At 39.3% G+C, this 19,231-nt stretch overlaps 1 pseudogene; it reads left to right on the top strand.

Annotated features, from left to right (window-relative positions):
* The first annotated feature begins 215 nt into the window (after positions 1-215).
* Positions 216-562, top strand: LOC118834492 (annotated as a pseudogene).
* Positions 563-19,231: the final 18,669 nt, after the last annotated feature.

Below are 19,231 nucleotides of genomic sequence, written 5' to 3'. Positions count from 1 at the left end.
TATGCAATGCTGTATGTCTAATGAATGGAGGACAGGTTTGAATTGCCATCTACCACCAACAATGGAAAACACTTTACCGCTCAATGCCTGAGCTGCTTCATTTGAAAATTAGGGACAATTAGCCTGCCTCCTCAAGAGGTCCAGATGAATGCACAAAATGGGAAGTACGTTGAGCTTTTAAAAAAAAATAGCTTTTTTGGTTCCTAGCTTCCAAGATGACCAAGAAGAGGAGGAACAAATGGCGGGCCAAGAAGGGCCGCAGCCATGTGCAGTCCAACCGCTGCACCAACTGGCCGGCTGCGTGCCCAAGGACAAGGCCATCAAGAAGTTCCTCATACACAACGTTGTGGAAGCCGTTGCCTTCAGGGCCATCTCCGAGGCCAGCGTCTTTGACTCCTATGTGCTGCCCGAACTATATGTGAAACTACATTACTGTATGAGCTGCGAGATCCACAGCAAGGTGGTGAAGAATCAATCCCGTGAGGCTCGGAAGGATCGGACGCCCCCACCCCGATTCAGACCTGCAGGTGCTGCCCCCAGACCTCCTCCAAGGCCCATGTAAAGACCTATCTGTCCATCAACATTCCTGAACCAATCAGAGGAAAATAAAATGGCTGATCTAACTTTTTAAAAAAAAGGTAAATAAATCCAAGGAATTTACTTACCTATATAGTGGTAACTGGATCACAGCACCCTGCAGAGTCCACAGGTCAGAAGGAGCTCCTCTGTTAAAAAAAAAAAAAGTAGCTTATCAACAATAAATAGAAATAAACAGAATAATTAGAGGTAAAAAATATGGGTTGGTTTTGGTTTTGCTTACATGATTACAGGATACCTAGAATCAACTTCTCCATTTCCAAATTCCCAACCCATCTTCTAATTCATATAGAATATTTAAAATTATTCCTGCTTCAAGTGGGGCCAGTTGCACTCAGCAAAAGTAAGCTAATGATAACAAAGTAGGCGTTAGAATTCAAAATACATATGTGGAAACAATCACATGACTAGAAATCCCAGGACATGACACAAGATTGGAAGGAGAGAAGAATGGTAGGTTGTTGAATGAGAATAGGAAGGATAGTGCATAGCATGGACAATTCTAGCTATTCCTGTCCATTGGACTCTGCCTGGGTTAGTAGCCTAATCAATGTGACACAAGTTCTCCTAAGAGTGTAATAAAATAAAAATCAGAGTAAAGTTGCAGGCTGGCCCTACAAAATAATCATGGTGATCAGCTTAGTACAGAAGAAACAGCAAAAGGAGGGGTACTGCTTCATGTTCTAGTACCAGAAGACACACCAGAACAATCAGAAATACTAATGCCCCCTGCTGGAAATGCTTCTGTGAAGAGGATGCTGACCGCTAAAGCAGGTAAACCAGGAAGGAGCATAAAATGGACTGATGACATGTATAATTAATGTATATTCATTGGGTGCCAATACAATATAACTAAATTGGAAATAGATCTTATCGGTTATAGGCAAGGATTGCTTTTGGTCAACACTACTCTCAGTTCTAAGTGATATAAGAATATATTGCCAACCAAGTGAAGGGCAATCATAAAAAATAACTATCCCTCAGACTAGATAAGATTAAATAAGATGTAAAATCTAGAAGCTGCTAAAATATGTAAAGGGAAAATTTGAAAATCCTAATGTCAAAATGCGAACTCCAGAAATTATACCTACTGAGACAGATGACAAAGACAGCATTAATGTTTCAAATAGTTTTGAAAAGGAGATTGGCATACTTAAGACAGGAATTCCAAAATGTCCTTCTTGAGTTTGATGGCATGAATCCGACTAGCAGATCAATTATAACAAAACCAAGTAATTTTAAAAAGCTAATTATCTGTTATAACTATCATGAATAAGTATATTCTCCTATGTCATTAACATAATGTGAAAAAACATTTCAGGACCTCTGCTGAGCCTTATTTGTAACAGTCATTGCCATAGCAAAAACCCAAGGAAGAAAGGAAGCTTCTATCAAGAAAAATTCTTAAGGACAGGCATCAAATAAAATCTTTCCAGAAGTAACTTTAGAAAGCTTTAAAGATGTGCAGAAAGACACAGAAGGTTACATCAGTATCTGATTGCGAATGCACCAGGAAAAACAAATATGCATGTCATACTGCAAAATTAAAGGCAACAAAAATGAAGCCAGAGGTAAGGAATTGAGAAAACAACAGAATATCCAAAATTCTAGATTCTCTTAAATAAAGGATATTCAAGGAGTCTAAGCAGCACGAAAGACAACAAAAACAATTCAAGATCATCAAAAATTTTATTTTTGTTTAGTCTTGAGAAATCAAGAAATCAGAGGTAAAAAAAAACAGCCCCTGAAAAAGAAGGAAATAGAAAACTCATGGTCATCGATGTGGCCACAAGAAATAAATGCAAGCTGGATCAAATGAAAAACAAAGTTTGCTCACCATCCATATGCTATACAACAGAATAGTTCTTTAGTGGAGGTTACAGAACCTCAAGTTATCTTTGTAAACTGGAAAGCAGTGGGGCCAGAGAAGATCCATAATCCCTGGCCCAAATGCTTCACAGTGCTTCGTAATTACTAACAAGGTACCTCTCACATAAACCTGGCTCCACCTTTCTCAACAGAAGCTATCACATAACTATTAATGAGAAAATAAAAATATCAAATTTAGGCTAATTTTGCACTGTATAATTTATACAAAATGTTCATAGTTTATATAATTAAAAAGTACTATCAGAAAACCTTAATATGTTGGCTGAGGAGCAAAAAAGATGTGTTAAAAACAAAAAAAAAACCAGCAATAACCTAGAGGTATCCAGAGCAACTTACTATAAATTTAGTAATTATTGAAGAAGCTGCCAGATAGCCCCATAACATTTATACTTTGTCAACCATAGCAAAGTCTTTGACTTAGTTCCACATTCAGCACTTAATATCCATGTGCAAAAATACTCTCTATTTAAAACATACCACCAACAAAATAATGCCAAGGACAACTGATATAAAGCTTTTCCAAAGAGATAGTTTAAACTACCTCTGGTTCTGCCTACTCTTAAATCCATTCTAATATCTCCTAAATATCAAAGATAGTCAAATCAATACATTTTATTAACCACTTGATGAGCATGGGAGGTATCAAATTATATGACAGCATTAAATAGCTCCTTCTACTAGTTGATTCTCTCCAATGATAGAAAAATGTCATCTGGATTCAACTCATACAATTTTTAATGTATGCCAAGAAAAGACAGAGACTGAAAGTTTCAAGCTTGAATCCAGAGATTACATTGAATAATGAATGAAGGCGATACCTACAAAAACCTTGTTCTCCTCTAGGCAAGTCACAATGTGCATAAAGAAATGAAGGAGTAGGCTGCAGCTGAATGTTAAAAATTTAATGGCATCCTGAAGTCAAAGTTGAATGGGAAAAAAATGTTTAAAGCCATTAACACATGTGTAATATGGGTCTTAGTGCACAGTTTTCAATCTATGAAATAGACCATGACAGATTTAGAAATTACCTTAATAAAAACCTGTACATTAACAAAATACAAAGTCTGTCACCATAAAGAAACTATAGATTAACATTTCATTGTTAACACTAACAAAAAGGAGGAAGAGAATTGATAAACATTCTTAGAGAAAGTGCTAAATGGGTCAAAAATCAACAGACCTACTCTTGGGACAAACAAATATCACCATTGCCAAGCAACTGTAGAGGATGGACGGAATCAAAAGGTTTTCCATTGGTAAGATTGTGGCATGAACTCAGTCAGCAGTATGTCAACAAGGCAATAACAAATGGGTGAGTAATGTAGATTTGTTGGTGGAAATGGAAGGGATGGTGATGGCCATTGAGTATCAGATCATTATCACCAGAAATTATAGGAAAGTTATTCTTAAAATTACCTTAGTGGTGAGTATGAATTATGCAAGAAGCTGGGAAAAACTGTACAACGTACCACTATAAGCTGTCAGATTTGGCACCTACTGAATACCTAGGAAGACATTATCTTGTGGCTACAAATACCAAACAGAAGTTGCCAGCTTTCATGAATGGAGAGATGGCAAATCCCTATAATAACAATGTGTTCTGTTGTTTTGCAGTAGTGTCTGACTCTTTGTGACTCCATATGAGATTTTCTTGGCAAAGATATTAGAGTAGCTTACCATATCCTTCTCTAGCTCTTTTTACAGATGAGAAACTGAAGCAAATAGGGTTAAATGACTTGCCCAGGGTCACATATCTACTAAGTATCTCAGGCTAGATTTGAATTCAAGAAGATGAGTCTTCCTAACTCCAGGCCTGGCGCTCTATCCACTGCACCACCTAGCTGCCACTGTATTAACAACATAGACTGGCAAATATTCTGAAGAACTCAGTCAATAAACTGTACTGGAACCAGGCCATTATCTAAGAACCAATTTTTTTTACCACAGTTGCTCAGATATATCATTGATCCATAAAACCCTTACAAATAATGTTTTTAATAAATGTTATCATATCAAATAATCATACCAAACACCCATAATCTCCATGTTATATGAAGTTAAAAGCTTTCAAATATAGAGACCCAGAAGAGGAGGTGGCACCATAGTATACAGAGTACCATGCCTGGAGTCAGGATGACCTGAGTTCAAATCTACCCTCAAACACTTCTCAGCTGTGTAACCTTAGGCACGTCACTTAACCTTTGTCTCAGTTCCCTCAACTGGGGATAATGAGGATAATAATGGCACCTACCTCCCAAGGTCATTGTGAGGATCAAATGAGATAAAATTTGTAAAGTGCTGTGCACAGTGCCTGGCACATAGTGGGTGCCATATAATGCTAGCTGTTATTATTAAGAGGAGATCAGAATCATGGGGAAATGGCATGGGGTACATATCATCCCTATAGTTCTGTCTGCTACTAGAATCGTAATAACAAGGACACTCTCAGTGAGCCTACAGAGTCAAGGTAAGACAGTTACAAATACAAGCACACGCTTCTCAAGGAGGAATGGGGGAAGACAAGGAAAACAAGAAAGCTAAACACTGGGGAAGGGGTAAAAGAAGGCACCTGAGTCAGAATGGAGTAAACGCAGTTCCTAGAGTCGAGTGGAGCCCAGAAAGGAAGGAAGACTTGACTGATCTGAGTCCTTTCCTTAAAACAGAGATGTTGGGAGGATCCAGCCAATCAGAGGAAGAGGCTGCAGGGTGGCACAAATTTGTTGTGGCATGGCTGAGAAAGTCCAAAGAGTCAGGAGTAGATCTTGGAGATGTTTGTCTTACATCCTTTTTGTTTTTTTTAACTACAATATACTGTTACTTTACCCACCTATGGGCTCATAGAACTGTCTCTCTCTGTCTCTGTCTCTGTCTCTCTCTGTCTCTGTCTCTCTCTCTCTGTCTCTCTCTATGTCTCTCTCATATACATATATATATATATATATATACACACATATATATGTACATATACGCATACACATATACATACACACACATATATATAGACATATTCATACATATATACATACATATACAAACATACCTAAATGTGTGTGTGTTTTTTAAAATAGCAGAATGGTGACTTGTCCCAGGACCATTTCTATCTGAACTCTATCAAACAAGATAAGAATGAGGTCATAATAATAACAGCGACAAGGACATATCACAGTGCCCAACACTTAATAAAGGTTGATTGATTAACAATATGATACACAATATATAGAGACATGGAGGGGTTTGTGACAGCAGAAGACCATATCACTGCTTCCTGAAACTTGAGAAAGGTCATTCTGAAGGACCTGAGACTTCTTGATCACTGCAGATTTTGCAAGGAAACAAGAGAAACTGTTCACCATCAAAAACTTAGCACCTGCCAAGTACTTAGAAAGACACAATCAAGTGGCCAAAATTACACATTAGAAGCTTGCCATCCTTTATAAACAAACAGATGATAAATCCCTCAACTATAAATAAAAACCCCAAAAATATCTTGAGAATTCAACAGATACACTGTGCTATAATTGGAGTATCATCACAGACAAAAACTGTTACCTATGATTTCTTGGTCATAACATACTCAAAAAATTTAATAACTTTTTAATAGCTGTCACCATATTCAGAAGGCCTTGAAGTCCTAAGGGTGCATTATCAAGGCAAATGGCGAGGTTCAGGGGTCATTAGGGTGCATCCTTGGTCAGATGAAAGTATCCAGGAGTCTGAAGGGCATATTTAACATAAGGCCTAAGGGACCTTAAGATGTGATGGCGATCCTCTGTCTTACCAGAAAAAATTGTAACTAGTAGTTCAAGCTCTTCCATGTGAGCAGTCATGTTCACTCCTCAGGATGGGTCATCTGGAGGGATGTGGAAATAAAAGGAACCAAGTGGAAAGTGGAAATAAAACAGGGATTTTAGGGTCCCTCCCATAGAAGTAGGAAGGAGTGTCCAGCCATGAGAGGGGAAAAAGAAGACAGCATTGGTAGGGAGGTATGGGTCAGCAGAAGGGCCTCTCCTGGAGGCTGTTACTGCCCAGGCACTGTATATGGAGCCTCAGTTAGAGGAAGAGGATAGGGGAGAGATCCCCACTGGTGGCAATATATAAAAAGGCATAAGGTATGATATCTGAATTCTAGAGGCTAGAAAAGACAAATGTGAACAATCCAAAACAGCTGGAATTAAAGGCTAATTTGTGTGTGTGTGGTTCTATTGATTGTGCAGATCTCATTACTGAGGAAACTTCTTTCACCAACTAAGATCAGCACTTCTGCAATTTACAGTTTTAGATAATTGCCTGAAAGGAAATGAGGTGCTCAGCGACTTGTGAGCATTGCAGGCATCACATAAGTGATCACATAGGTGATTTACAAGAGTCATATGTCAGAGGTGACATATAAATCCTCCTCCTCCTCCATCAGCCTATTTGTGAATCCATGTAAGCTCACATGGTGGTCAGGGGAACCAATAAAAGGATACTCTCAAGGTCTCACAGAAGAACTTTGGAATTGATTGCATAATATGGGAGACACTGGCATAGGACCACCCCAGCATGGCATGTTCTCATCAGAGATGTGGTGCTGTGCTCTATGAGCAAAGGAGAATTGCAGTAGCTTTAAAAACCCACAAGATGCACAAATTTAGGGAATCCAACCCAAATGTTCACATGGACTTTTGTGCCTGATCTGTGATAGGGCCTTTTAAGCTCATATTGGTCTGATCAGCCACAGTCAGATACAGTATAACTTGATTTTAATGTAGTGATGTCATTTTGGTATTCTTCAAGAATGAAGGACAACCAACCAATCAACTAACCAATTTGTGAATCCTCTAAATGTAGTTTAATCTGTAACCTCACTTAGTTTACCAATAGTTTTTTTGACAAGGTTTGTTTCCTTAGGGGATATAAGAGATTATTACTGTTTAACTAAATTGGTTCAGTTTTTATGACATTGAAGGAAGTATGGGGTTATGGAGTGATCTTTCCTTCAACTTTTATGGCTAAGAGTAATGTACAAGATTGCAATATATAAAGGAATTCTCTGTCCCTCTGACACAATTTTGCCCATGAGAAGCCTTATTTGAGTCTTAATCATGGTTCAGATTTTCTCAGAGGCCAGAACCTATGCTTGATCATAATAATAAAGCTTAGGTTTTTATTTCTATAATTTCTGTGTTGTGGTGAATATACATTTAGCATCAGTTACCACGTGAGTTCAGAGAGGAGATATTTTCCCCATAACAAGATCAAAAATATGTTTTAGGGAATGTCAGTTCAGAAGTTGTATGAAGAGTGGACTGTCAATGGGAGATACTGGAGACAGGGAGATCAATTAGGTGCATCTTGCAGTAGTATAGGCCAGAGGTAATGAAAGCCTCAACTAGGATGGAGATCATTTAAGTAGAGAGATGGGAATAGATGCAGGTTAATAGTCAATGAGGAACACACTGGATGGGAACTTGTGAACAACACTAGATAATCCCAGTTCTTCAAGGTTATGCCTAGATCCCTAAGAAGGGAAGTAGTCATCCTTTTGGGATCCTACCTAAAAGTGCTAGTGTGGATTGGGGAAATAGTCCAGAAGGGATGCTATAGAAATGAGAGACAGTCCATACCCTTAAGAAGCTTACATTCTAATGGGAGGAGACAACATATAAAGGAGCATAGTAGCCAGAAAAAGATGAAGTCAAAGGGGTGATGAGTGGAGCCTGTGGGTAATTAATTGTTGATTCTTCCTTTGCGGAAGTATAGTAGTCATGATTTGACTTCTATTCTCAGAGGAAGACTGGAAAAGGGAAGGTAGAGGAACAGGACACCCATGACAACAGGATGGTAGGAAGATAGTATGGTTCAGTGGCTAGGACTGGCTAGATGTCACAACACTCTCAGTGTATTTTCCATGTGGCGTCATCTGATTTTATCCAACAATTGGAGAGGATGAAGAGTGGACAGTGGAGAGCTCCTCCAAGATTCTCCATTTAAGGAAGGATCCCAAGACAGCCTTCTCTTCAGTTCTGTACTCAGCTGCACTTCTCTGGAAGCTCTCACACTCTCTGGAATCTCATCATCTGACAAGATCACATCAACCCTGAAATTTACCCTTCCTCAAAACCCCCTGCTCCCTCCAGGGCCTTTCCTCCCTCAGATGGGAGAGGGTGGAGAGATAGACAGTGGAGAGCTCCTCTCAGATCCTCCATTTAAGGAGCACTCCCAGGGCAGCCATTGCTTCATTTCCCACCCAAATGCCCAAATGAGCTCTTCTTGGACTTCATCTTGACTCCTCACTAAGAGCCCTCCTCCCACATCTGTCTTCCCCCATTCAACTGTGAGCTCCTTGAGGGCAGAGATGTTATTCAGGTCATATCCAGACAGTCTGATGGATTTCCCTACTTTCTTCAATTTAAGTCTGAATTTTACAATAAGAAGTTCATGATCTGAGCCACAGTCAGCTCCAGGTCTTGCTTTTACTGACTGTATGGAGCTTTTCCGCCTTTGGCTACAAAATTATAATCGATCTGATTTCTATATTGGCCATCTAGTGATGTCCATGTGATAAGTCATCTTTCCGGCTGTTGAAAAAGAGTGTTTGCTATAACCAGCAAGCTATCTTAACAAAACTCTATTAGTCTCTGCCCTGTTTCATTTTGTACTCTGAGGCCAAACTTGCCTGTTATTCCAATTATCTTTTGATTTCCTACTTTAGAATTCCAATTCCCTATGCTGAATGAGACATCTTTGTGTGTGTGTGTGTGTGTGTGTGTGTTATTTTTTAGAAGTTTTATAGGACTTCATAGAAATGATCAACTTTGGCCTCTTTGGCATCAGTGATTGGAGCATAAATTTTTATAATCGTGCTGCTGAATGGTTTGCCTTGGATTTGAACATATGTACATACATACATACATACATATATATATGTATGTATGTATATGTATATATATATGTATGTATGTATATATATATTCCTCAGCACTGCTTTCCTCACTCTTTTATTGACTGTGAGGGCTACTCCATTTCTTCTAAGGGATTCTTGCCCAGTGTAGTATATGTAGTGATCCCCTGAATTAAATTCACCCATTTCCATCCATATAAGTTCACTGACACCCATGTTTAATCTTTCAATCTCCTGTTTGATCACATCCAGCTTACCTTGGTTCATAGACCTTACATTCCAGGTTGCTGCAAATATTGATCTTTACAGCGTCAGACTTTTCTTTTGTGAGATGGATCTGCTGCTGAGCTTTCTTTCATCTTTGGCCCATTTACTCATTAGTACTCGAGCTACTTGTAGCTGTCCTCTGCCCTTCCCCATTAGCATATTGGACACCTTCCCAACTGAAGGGCTCATCTTCTGATATCATCTTTTTTACCATTCTAGTACTGGCATGGGCTTTTCTTGGCAATGATACTGGAGTGGTTTGCCATTTCCTTCTTCAGACCATAAAGGCATGATATAAATAAAATTCCTTAAGAATATGAAGTGGAGGATTTAAGAGATTAGATCTGCTAAATAGAGTGTCTGAAGGACTATGGACAGAGGTGTGCAATATTGTACAGGAGGCAGCAATAAAAAAACATTGCAAAGAAAAAGAAGAGCAAGAAAGCAAAATGGCTATTTGATGAGGCTTTAGAAATAGCTGAGGCAAGAAGGAAAGCAAAAGGGAAAGGAGAAAGGGAAAGATATATGCAATTGAATGCAGAATTCCAGAGAACAGTGTGGAGAGATAAAAAGGTTTTCTTAAATAAGCAATGTAAAGAGATAGAAGAAAATAACAGAATGTGAAAGACGAGGTCTCTTCAAGAAAGTTAGAGATAGACGGGAAAATTTACGCAAAAATGGGCATGATAAAAGACAAAAATGATAGGGACTTAACAGAAGCAGAAGAGGTTAAGAAGAGGTGGCATGAACACACAAAAGATCTACACAAGAAAGATCTTAACATCATTGATAAACATGATAGTGTGGTTACTGATCTAGAGCCAGACATCCTGGAGAATGAAGCCAAGTAGACCTTAGGAATCATTGCTAACAATAAGACTAGAGGAAGGTATGGAATTCCAGTTGGGCTATTTAAAATCCTAAAAGATGATGCTGTTAAAGTGCTGCACTCAATATGCCAGTAAATTTGGAAAACTCAACAGTGGGCACTGGATTGGAAAAGATCAGTTTATATCCCAACCCTGAGGAAGAGCAATGCCAAGGAATGTTCAAACTGCTGAACAATTGCACTCATATCACACATCAGGAGGGTTATGCTTAATGTGAACCAATAATTACCAAAAGAACACGCTAGTTTTCAAAGAGGCAGAGGAACTTGAGACCAAATTGCCAACATTCACTTGATTATGGAGAAAGCAAGGGCGTACCAGAAAAAAAAAATCTACTTTTACTCTATTAACTACACTAAAGCATTCATGTGGATCACAACAAAATGTGTCACATCCTCAAAGAGATGGGAGTACCAGATCATATTACTTGCCTCCTGAGGAACCTGTGTGCAGGGCAAGAAACAACAGTTAGTACCAAACAGGGAATAACTGATTGGTGTAAGATAGGAAAAGGAGTATGACAAAACTGTATACTGTTACCTCATTTACTTAACTCATATGCAGAGTACATCATGTGATGGATGAATCAAAAGCTGGAATTAAGGCTGCCAGGAGAAATAGCAACAATTTCAGATATACAGATGATACCACTCTGATGGCAGAAAGTGAAAAGGAATTAAGAAGCCTCTTGAGGAGGTTGAAAGAGCCAAGTGTAAAATCTGGCTTGAAGCTTAACATCAAAATATTTAAGATCGTGGTGACTGGTCCCATCATTTCCTAGCAAATAGAGGGAGAAGAAATGGAAGCAGTGTCAGATTTTATATTCTTGGGCTCAAAGATCACTGCAGATGGCAACTGGAGCCATGAAATTAAAAAACACTTGCTCCTTGGAAGGAAAGCTTTGGCAAATCTGGACAGCATGCTAAAAAACAGAGACATCGCTCTGCCAACAAAGGTCTGCATAATCAAAGCTATGGTTTTTCCAGTAGCAATGTATGGCTGTGAGGTTAGATGATAAGGAAAGCTAAGAGCCACAGAATCCAATCAACACTTTCGAATTGTGGTGCTGGAGAAGACTTTTGAGGGTCCCTTGGACAGCAAGGCCATCAAATCAGTGAATCCTTAAAGAAATTAATTCAGGCTATTCACTGTAAGGTCAAATACTGGAGATGAGGCTTAAATATTTTGGTCACATAATGAGAAGACTGGGATCACTGGAAAAGACCCTGATGTTGCAAAGGATTGAAGGCAAAAGGAAAAGGGGATGACAGAGGATGAACTGGATAGATAGTGTCATGGAAACAATGGAACATGAGCTTGGACAGACTTCAAGAGATAGGCCCTGGTGTGTTATGGGTCACAAAGAGTCAGACAGGACTGAAGGACTGAACAACAACAAATGTGAGGACAGAGGTTGTCTTTTGCCTTCCTTTGTGTCCTCAGCACTTAGCTGGAAACTAAGAGCCCAGCACTTAGTCTCGCTTAATAAAATTTGCAGAGTGACTGACAATTAGCATGGGCCCAGGGCCCAAGCTATAATCCCATGTGTTACTGAAGCTTTATAAATCTTGTTTTTTCCCACATCATTTTTTTCTCCTCTCCCCTTTCTTTTCTTTCTCTTTATTTTCTCTAATCCTCCCCTATGTATGCTCTGGGTCTATTAGTGCCTACCAGTGGTGCCCACAAGTACACCTTAGCCTCATATCAAAGGTAATGACCCCCATCTTGGGCTCAGCTGGCTCTTAGTTTCAAGAGCCAAGAACGTTTTCAAAGAGTTATTTTGATCAATAACTTCAGCCTTGGAAGGCACTAGTGCCACCCAGACTGACTCAGGATAGAGTCAGTGAGGCCCACTCTATTTTTTTAGCATCCCTTTCTTCCTGAATCCAGAAGAGGTGGTACTTTCACGAACCTTCCACATGTTACATGAGCCATTACCGGGACTTCAAACTGTGCAGTGCCTACCATTTGAGATTTCCTACCGTGCTCTGAAAGCTTCTCAAATCAGAGATGGGGGAACCATGCTGAGTTATGAAGAAATTCTATTTTACAAAACAAAAATAAATGTTATAGGAGAATTTTTTTTTCATTCTGGAACAAGCTAGAAAGGATATATTAGGAAATGCTCGGTTTAACTAAGGAAGTCTCCTCACCTTCCAACAAGAATAAAAATTAGAGTGTAAAAATCATTCTTATTCAAGTCCAGGGGGATTTCCTTTATAGTACAAAAAGGACTAGATTTGGTGGAAGAAGACCTGGGTTCAAATTATAGCTTTGCTACTTGTTCAGATGTTTCAGTCATGTCTGACTCTTCGTGACCCCATTTGGGGGTTTCTTGGTAAGGATACTGGAGTAATTTCCCATTTCCTTCTCCAACTCATTTTACAGGTAAGGGAACTGAGGCAACAGGGTTAAGTGACTTGCCCAGGGTCACACAGCTAGCAAGTGTCTCAGGCCACATTTGAACTCAGGAAGATAAGTCTTCCTGACTCCAGGCCCAGCATTCTTCACTTAGGTGCTTTGTGATCTTCCATAGATACTTTACATCTCAGGGCCTCAGTTTCCTTTTCTGAAAAATGAAGGTGTTGGACCAAAAGAGCTTAGAAGTTCCCTCATAGCTCTGAACTGATTATCCTATGATTAATTAATTTATTAAGCACATAACTAATTGAGCTTAGCTTGGCATAGTGGATAGTCAACTTCAAAGTCAGTAAGGAGTCAGAGCCAGTGGTTAATAATACACTTCAAAGTCAACAAATGCTACAGATCAGGTCTTACTTTATTATTCTGTTGATTGTCTAGACTTAAGAAAATGATGGATAAAATGTTATTAATACAGATTAAACTTAAAAGTGCGTCACGGGTACTTGGGGTGGGAAAGGCAGCTGGTTGTTAAAATTTACCAGCATATCCCTCATTCAAGTCCACTTCAGATGTATATTTACTATGTGACTCTAGGTAAATCACTTAACCTCTCAGAATCCCAGAACACTTTGACTACAACTTGCAAAGTAGGTGCCAATCAACATTTTAAAGGGAGTTCCCTATCCCAATGAAATCACAGATCCAGTTAAAAAAATTACAAGGCTCTGTGCTAGGCACACAAATATACAAACAGATGGAGCACTGAATTTGACATAACAGGACGTAAGTTAGAATGCTGCCACATAGTACCTATGTGACCTTGGACATTTACTTAACTTCAATTTCCTCACATGTAAAATGAGGACATTGGACTAGATGATTTCTAAAGTAATTTCCAGCTCTAATACGGCACCTAAAGTGCTTGTAAGGAGTTTGCATTCTAATAGGAGAGAATAAAGAAAATGCACAAATTACTTTGATATAACTATATACCTCTGATATTAATTGGTGATCTTGGCTAAGTCAAGGAAGTGTGCCTCAGTATTCTCAGCTGCAAAGTTAGGGCATTGGGCTAAGTGACCTCTTGGGGCCCTTCCAGCTCTAGATCTATAAACCTAAGAATTAATAGAAGGGAGAGATGATGGAAAACTGACACAAACTATTTGAGAAAGACAGCATCACTTTCAGCTGGGCATGGGGGGAGGGGATGGGACAGGGAAGAGAGCCAGAGAAGGCTTCCTGGCCCACGATGGTCAAGCTGAGGACAGGGAGGCTCCATTTCATAGCCTAGTGGAATGTCAGGCATGGGGGAACATAAAAAAGACAGCCAACACTGCTAGTTTGTGTGTTTGATAGATAAGGGGAAATAAATTTTCCAAGGCTTTCATCTTCCTAGTGTTCTAAAAGTGCTATTTCTACATTTCCCATATCAGAAGATAATGGTTTAAGGGGCTATTTCCACCCATCTCCATATATTTTGATTCAGTCCATGAAGCATCTTAAGACTGTCCACTACCTTAAAAGGCAGGCTCCCTCTCCAGAGGATTTTTCTATAACACTAAACAGTCTTGCTCCTGAAATAGCAGTTTTTAGTCAACAACTGCCTTCAATTACAGATGCAGAGACAGATTATTACAACTAGAAGATCTGTCAAGTGCTGGTCCTAATCAAGGCTGAATTTTTCCCATAGTTCTTAGGAAGAAAAATACCAGATGTTGTACTTGTATACTTAAAGGGAAACTGGAAGGAAAAAGTTAAGAAAACAAATACTAACTCTAATTGCAATATTTATCTGTTTAAAAATGAAACATCCTAGAATTGACACATTTTCAGTACTTTAACCAAGCCAAAATGTCTTCCAAATGCTAATAAAGAGATGCAAACCAGTATAAACCAATCTGGAATCTCAGAATCATGGGATCTTAAGAGTTGGAAGGGCCCCTCATAATCCAACCCCCACCCAAAAGAAGAATCCCATTTACAAAATCCCAGCCAACTGTTATCCAACCTCCCCTGGAACCTCTCCAGTGACTGGGCATTTGCTGCTTCCAAGATCAGCCTGTTTCAGTTATCAGACAGCTCTATTTGTTTTCAAGAACTATTCTGCCTATCTTCTGCATGTTCCCAATTCTCTCGCTGGATTCCATCTGTCCTGGTGTAAAATAATATTCGCTGAGAATTCCTGCTACCACCCTTTGGAGCAACCATCTTGCATGACCTTACTGAAGCTTACAGAGGGGGAGGATTTAAGCCCGGAGAAGGCAGGAGTCTCAAACTCGAAGAATTTGCAATCTAAAGGGGGAAAAGGCAGGCAAACCAAAACCATGGAACAAAAAGACACATTCACACACTGAAGGTCATGCATGAAGGTCATGCAGAGATAAGTACTAATTCTTATACTTGATTTCAACTTTTGAGACTGTCTTGCAAAACATACAAATGTAAATCATAAAACATTCAATAATAAATTAATGACACAAATTCTATAACAAAGGGGCTACCCACCAATTGGCAAATCTTTTGGGTCATAGCAACACACACTATTTAGTATTGAATAGAGTACTATGAGACAGATGGGTATCACAGTAGATAGAGCACTAGACCTGGAGTCAGGAAGATCTGAATTCAAATTTGACCTCAGACACTTACTAGCTGTGTGACCCTGGAGAAGTCACTTATGCTACGCTTCAGCTTCCTCAACTGTAAAATGGGAATGATGATAGTACCTATTTTGCAGGATTCTTGTGAGGACCAAATGAAATATTTTTAAAACATAGCACAGTGCCTGGCATAGTGCTTAATAAATGATTGCTTTTGCTTCCTTCCTTCCTTCTTTCCTCCCTGCCTCCCTTCCTTTCTTCCTCACTCCCTCACTTCCCTCCCTTCCTCCTTCCTTTCTTCTTTCTTTCCTTCCTTCCTCTCTTCCCCCTCCATTCCTTCCTTCTTTTCCTTCCTTCCTTCTTTCCTTCCTTCCTCCCTCCCTTCCTTCCTTCTGAAGAGATGCTGTGAATTGCATCACTGGGAGGATTAACCACACTAAAGAAATCCATGATCCTCAGACAAAGGCATATTGATTGAGAGCTGAAAAGGGCCTTAGAGGTCACCAGGTCTAACCCCTTCGTTTCTCAGAAGAGGAAAAAGAGGCTCAGAGAATTTAAAAGACTTGCCCAGGGTCCAGGAATGTGCTGGCAAACGTGGAACTACCAGCTCTCCAGGGGGGAAAAAAACATATGTGACACACTTTTATGTTTAATCTGCATTATTAACATTTTTTCCATTACGTTCTTAAGTTCAGACAATCAACAAAATAAAGCGAGATATTTGTAGCATTTGCTGATTTCCAAAGTATAAAAGGGACAGCTAGGTGGCGCGGTGGATAGAACACCAAGCCTAAAGACTCATCTTCCTGAGTTCAAATCTGACCTCAGATACTTACTAGCTGTGTGACCCTGGGCAAGTCACTTAACCCTGTTTGCCTCAGTTTCCTCATCTGTAAAATTAGCAGGAGAAGGAAATGGTAATTCTTTGCCAAGAAAACCCCAAATGGGGTCACAAAGAGTCAGACATGACTGAAACGACTGAACAAAAGGTATAAAGGCTTACACTGGATATTTTACAATCTCAAGCTAGCTCCAGCACATGTCTGCCAGGGTCACACAGCTAGTAAGTGTATGAATTGACTTTGAACTCACATCTTCCTCACTCCAAATCCAGGGTTGTGTCCCCATCATTGAACTGGTTGTACCACGTCATCCTCAGAAGTATAAATTCAGTAATGTTATTATTTCCCAAACCTTATATATTGATACACCCAAGATCTTATTAATGTATAGGTTAATGAATACAAAGCCCTTGCTGGACCCCATCTAGCCTTCTCAGTCTTGTTCAGATCCTCTAATATATCCTCTATAAATATCCATTCAACATTTTGAAGACATCTGGATCATAGGCTCATAAATCTTGAACTAGAAGGGGCCTCAGAGGCCACCTAGTCCAACCCTCTTCCTTTACAGCTGAGGAAACTGTGGAGTGTTTGAGGAAAACTAAGCAATTGGCCCAGAGTCACACATGTACTAAACACCAGAAGAAGAATTTGAAACCAGGTCCAGATTCCAGCAAAAATGTTCTTTCCAGTGTCCTATGCTGCTATCACTTTCTTCTGGTCATTTTAATATTTCATCAATTTCAATGTAATACTCAAGTATATATTTTATATCTTGATAAAATAGCAACAATTTATTAAGCACTGTGATGTGCTAGAGATAGAAAGAAAGGCTGACCTACCTGGTCTGGATCTCTGCTCCCACAACCAGTTTATCACTCTCTTATGTCTTGGATTTAGTGCTCCAAAGAAACCCTGATACTGATCCAGCCTACCTTCTGGTTTATGCTTGTTTAGATTCTAATTCAGACCCTTTCTCCATTCACCCAGGAAAACTGAAAGTCCTAATCAATAGTGTGTGGCAGTTCTCTCCTGGACAGAATCCAAGATTAGCCTGACTAGAGGTATCACTGGAGAATTATCATGTTTAAGACTAGGAGAATAGGTGGGATTGTAGAGGGCCTTGAATGCCAAACTAAGGAGTAAAACTCACATAAAACAGATAACCCTCTCAAAAAAGAATGCCCATTACCTATGACAAGAATTAATAGTCTCACACTACAATTGTGAAAAATTCAAGCTCAAAAGGCTTATATAGAGATATATGAAAAGTCTCCACAGCTGGATTCCGTCAAATGAGCAGAGAACAGAGGAAGATGTAAGTAAAAAGTGGTCCACGTGAAAAAGACCCAGGGGTTTGATAGTGGACACGTTCAATTTGAGACCACAGTGTGAGTGATGTAGCAGGCAAAATTAGTCCTCCATTAACCAAGTACATTGTCCAGAATGAGGAAAGTAAGAGCTCCCTTGTACTCTGCCCTGGTCAAACTACATCTGGAGCATTGTGTTCAAATGGGGATCAGACACTTCAGGAAGGACATGAACTACTGAGCACCTAGAGCAGGATCTTAAAGGGACAGCCCTTTATCCTACCTTACAGAAGGATGGCAAAGAGACTCAAAACAATGTCAGATAAGGGTCAACTGAAGAGATTGGGGTATTTTCTAGAGGACAAGAGGAACCTCAGGGGACATGATCTCCGCCTTTACATATTTGAAAAGTTATCATGTGAAAGATAACTTAGACTTAACTCCAGAGCACAGAATTGGGTCCAATGAATGAAAGTTTAAAGTCTATACAAGGAAAAATTTCCTAATAATCAGGCCTGTCCAAGGGGGGGATCATGAGTTCCAAATCAGTAAAGTCTTCAAGGCAAGGCCAGATGACCATGCAATAGAAATGTTTTAGTGAGGATTCCTATCCGAATGGGTAGCTAGGTGGCACAGTGGATAAAACACTGGGTGTGGAATCAGGAAGACTCATCATGTGTGTGCTGGGTCAGACGCAATTCTCAAGACAGCTATTCCAGCAGATATCTTCAAAGGAGTCATGGGCATCTGAGGCTACTCTCCCTAAAATAGAAATTTTAAAGTTAAAATGTCCAGGGCAAAAGCCAGAATATCAACAGGGGGTGGAGATCTAAGGAGTCTTATTATGTGGATTTTAAAATCCTCTTTGAAAATAGTGAATTTTCATAAAAGTCATTATCCCACACAAAAAAAAGCCCTGGATATGAACCAGTCACACACTTAATTAAGATTAATCTCATTTTGTTTTCCTCCAGAGATGAATTTGCAGGTACTTAATCTATTCGGTACAGCACTTCTAAGGAAAAACGACACTAAGTGTGAGGTCACTTCAATTGAAAATGATCACTAAGTATATTTTAATCCCATCTGAGATGCAGACAGAGAACATCATTACAGGGAAAACTAGTAATACCAAATCTCTGTGGAAAAGGTGGGCTTCTCTGGCAGAGTAAACTGATTTCCAGCAGAGAACAGTCCAAATGGAAGCCAGAGATCCGGACTTTAAAGACAAAGCCAAAAACACTTATAAACAGAAAGGACACATTTCCATTCCCATTTGGTAGGTATATCTGACATCATCAAAAATGATGTTAAGAAGCTTAAAACTCTAAGCAAATATAATGTAAACAAACTGAAAAAACAGAAGTTGTACTAGACAAATATTATGATCCATCCATTAGCATATAAGTTCCTTATGAATAGGGACTGTTTTATTCTTTGTACTTGTATACTCATGGCCTAAAACAATGCCTGGAATATAGTAGGCACCTAATAAATGCTTGCTGAGTAATTCTAGGAAAATCTTGTGTATATTTTTAAAGCCTCCATATGCTTAACTCTCCCTCCTATCCTGCATGTTATTTCTTCA

The sequence above is a fragment of the Trichosurus vulpecula genome, chromosome 1 (genome assembly GCF_011100635.1).
Source record: "Trichosurus vulpecula isolate mTriVul1 chromosome 1, mTriVul1.pri, whole genome shotgun sequence".
NCBI lineage: Eukaryota > Metazoa > Chordata > Mammalia > Diprotodontia > Phalangeridae > Trichosurus > Trichosurus vulpecula.
The sequence above is the reverse complement of the archived record's forward strand: the minus strand, read 5'-3'. Positions and strand labels throughout refer to the sequence as shown.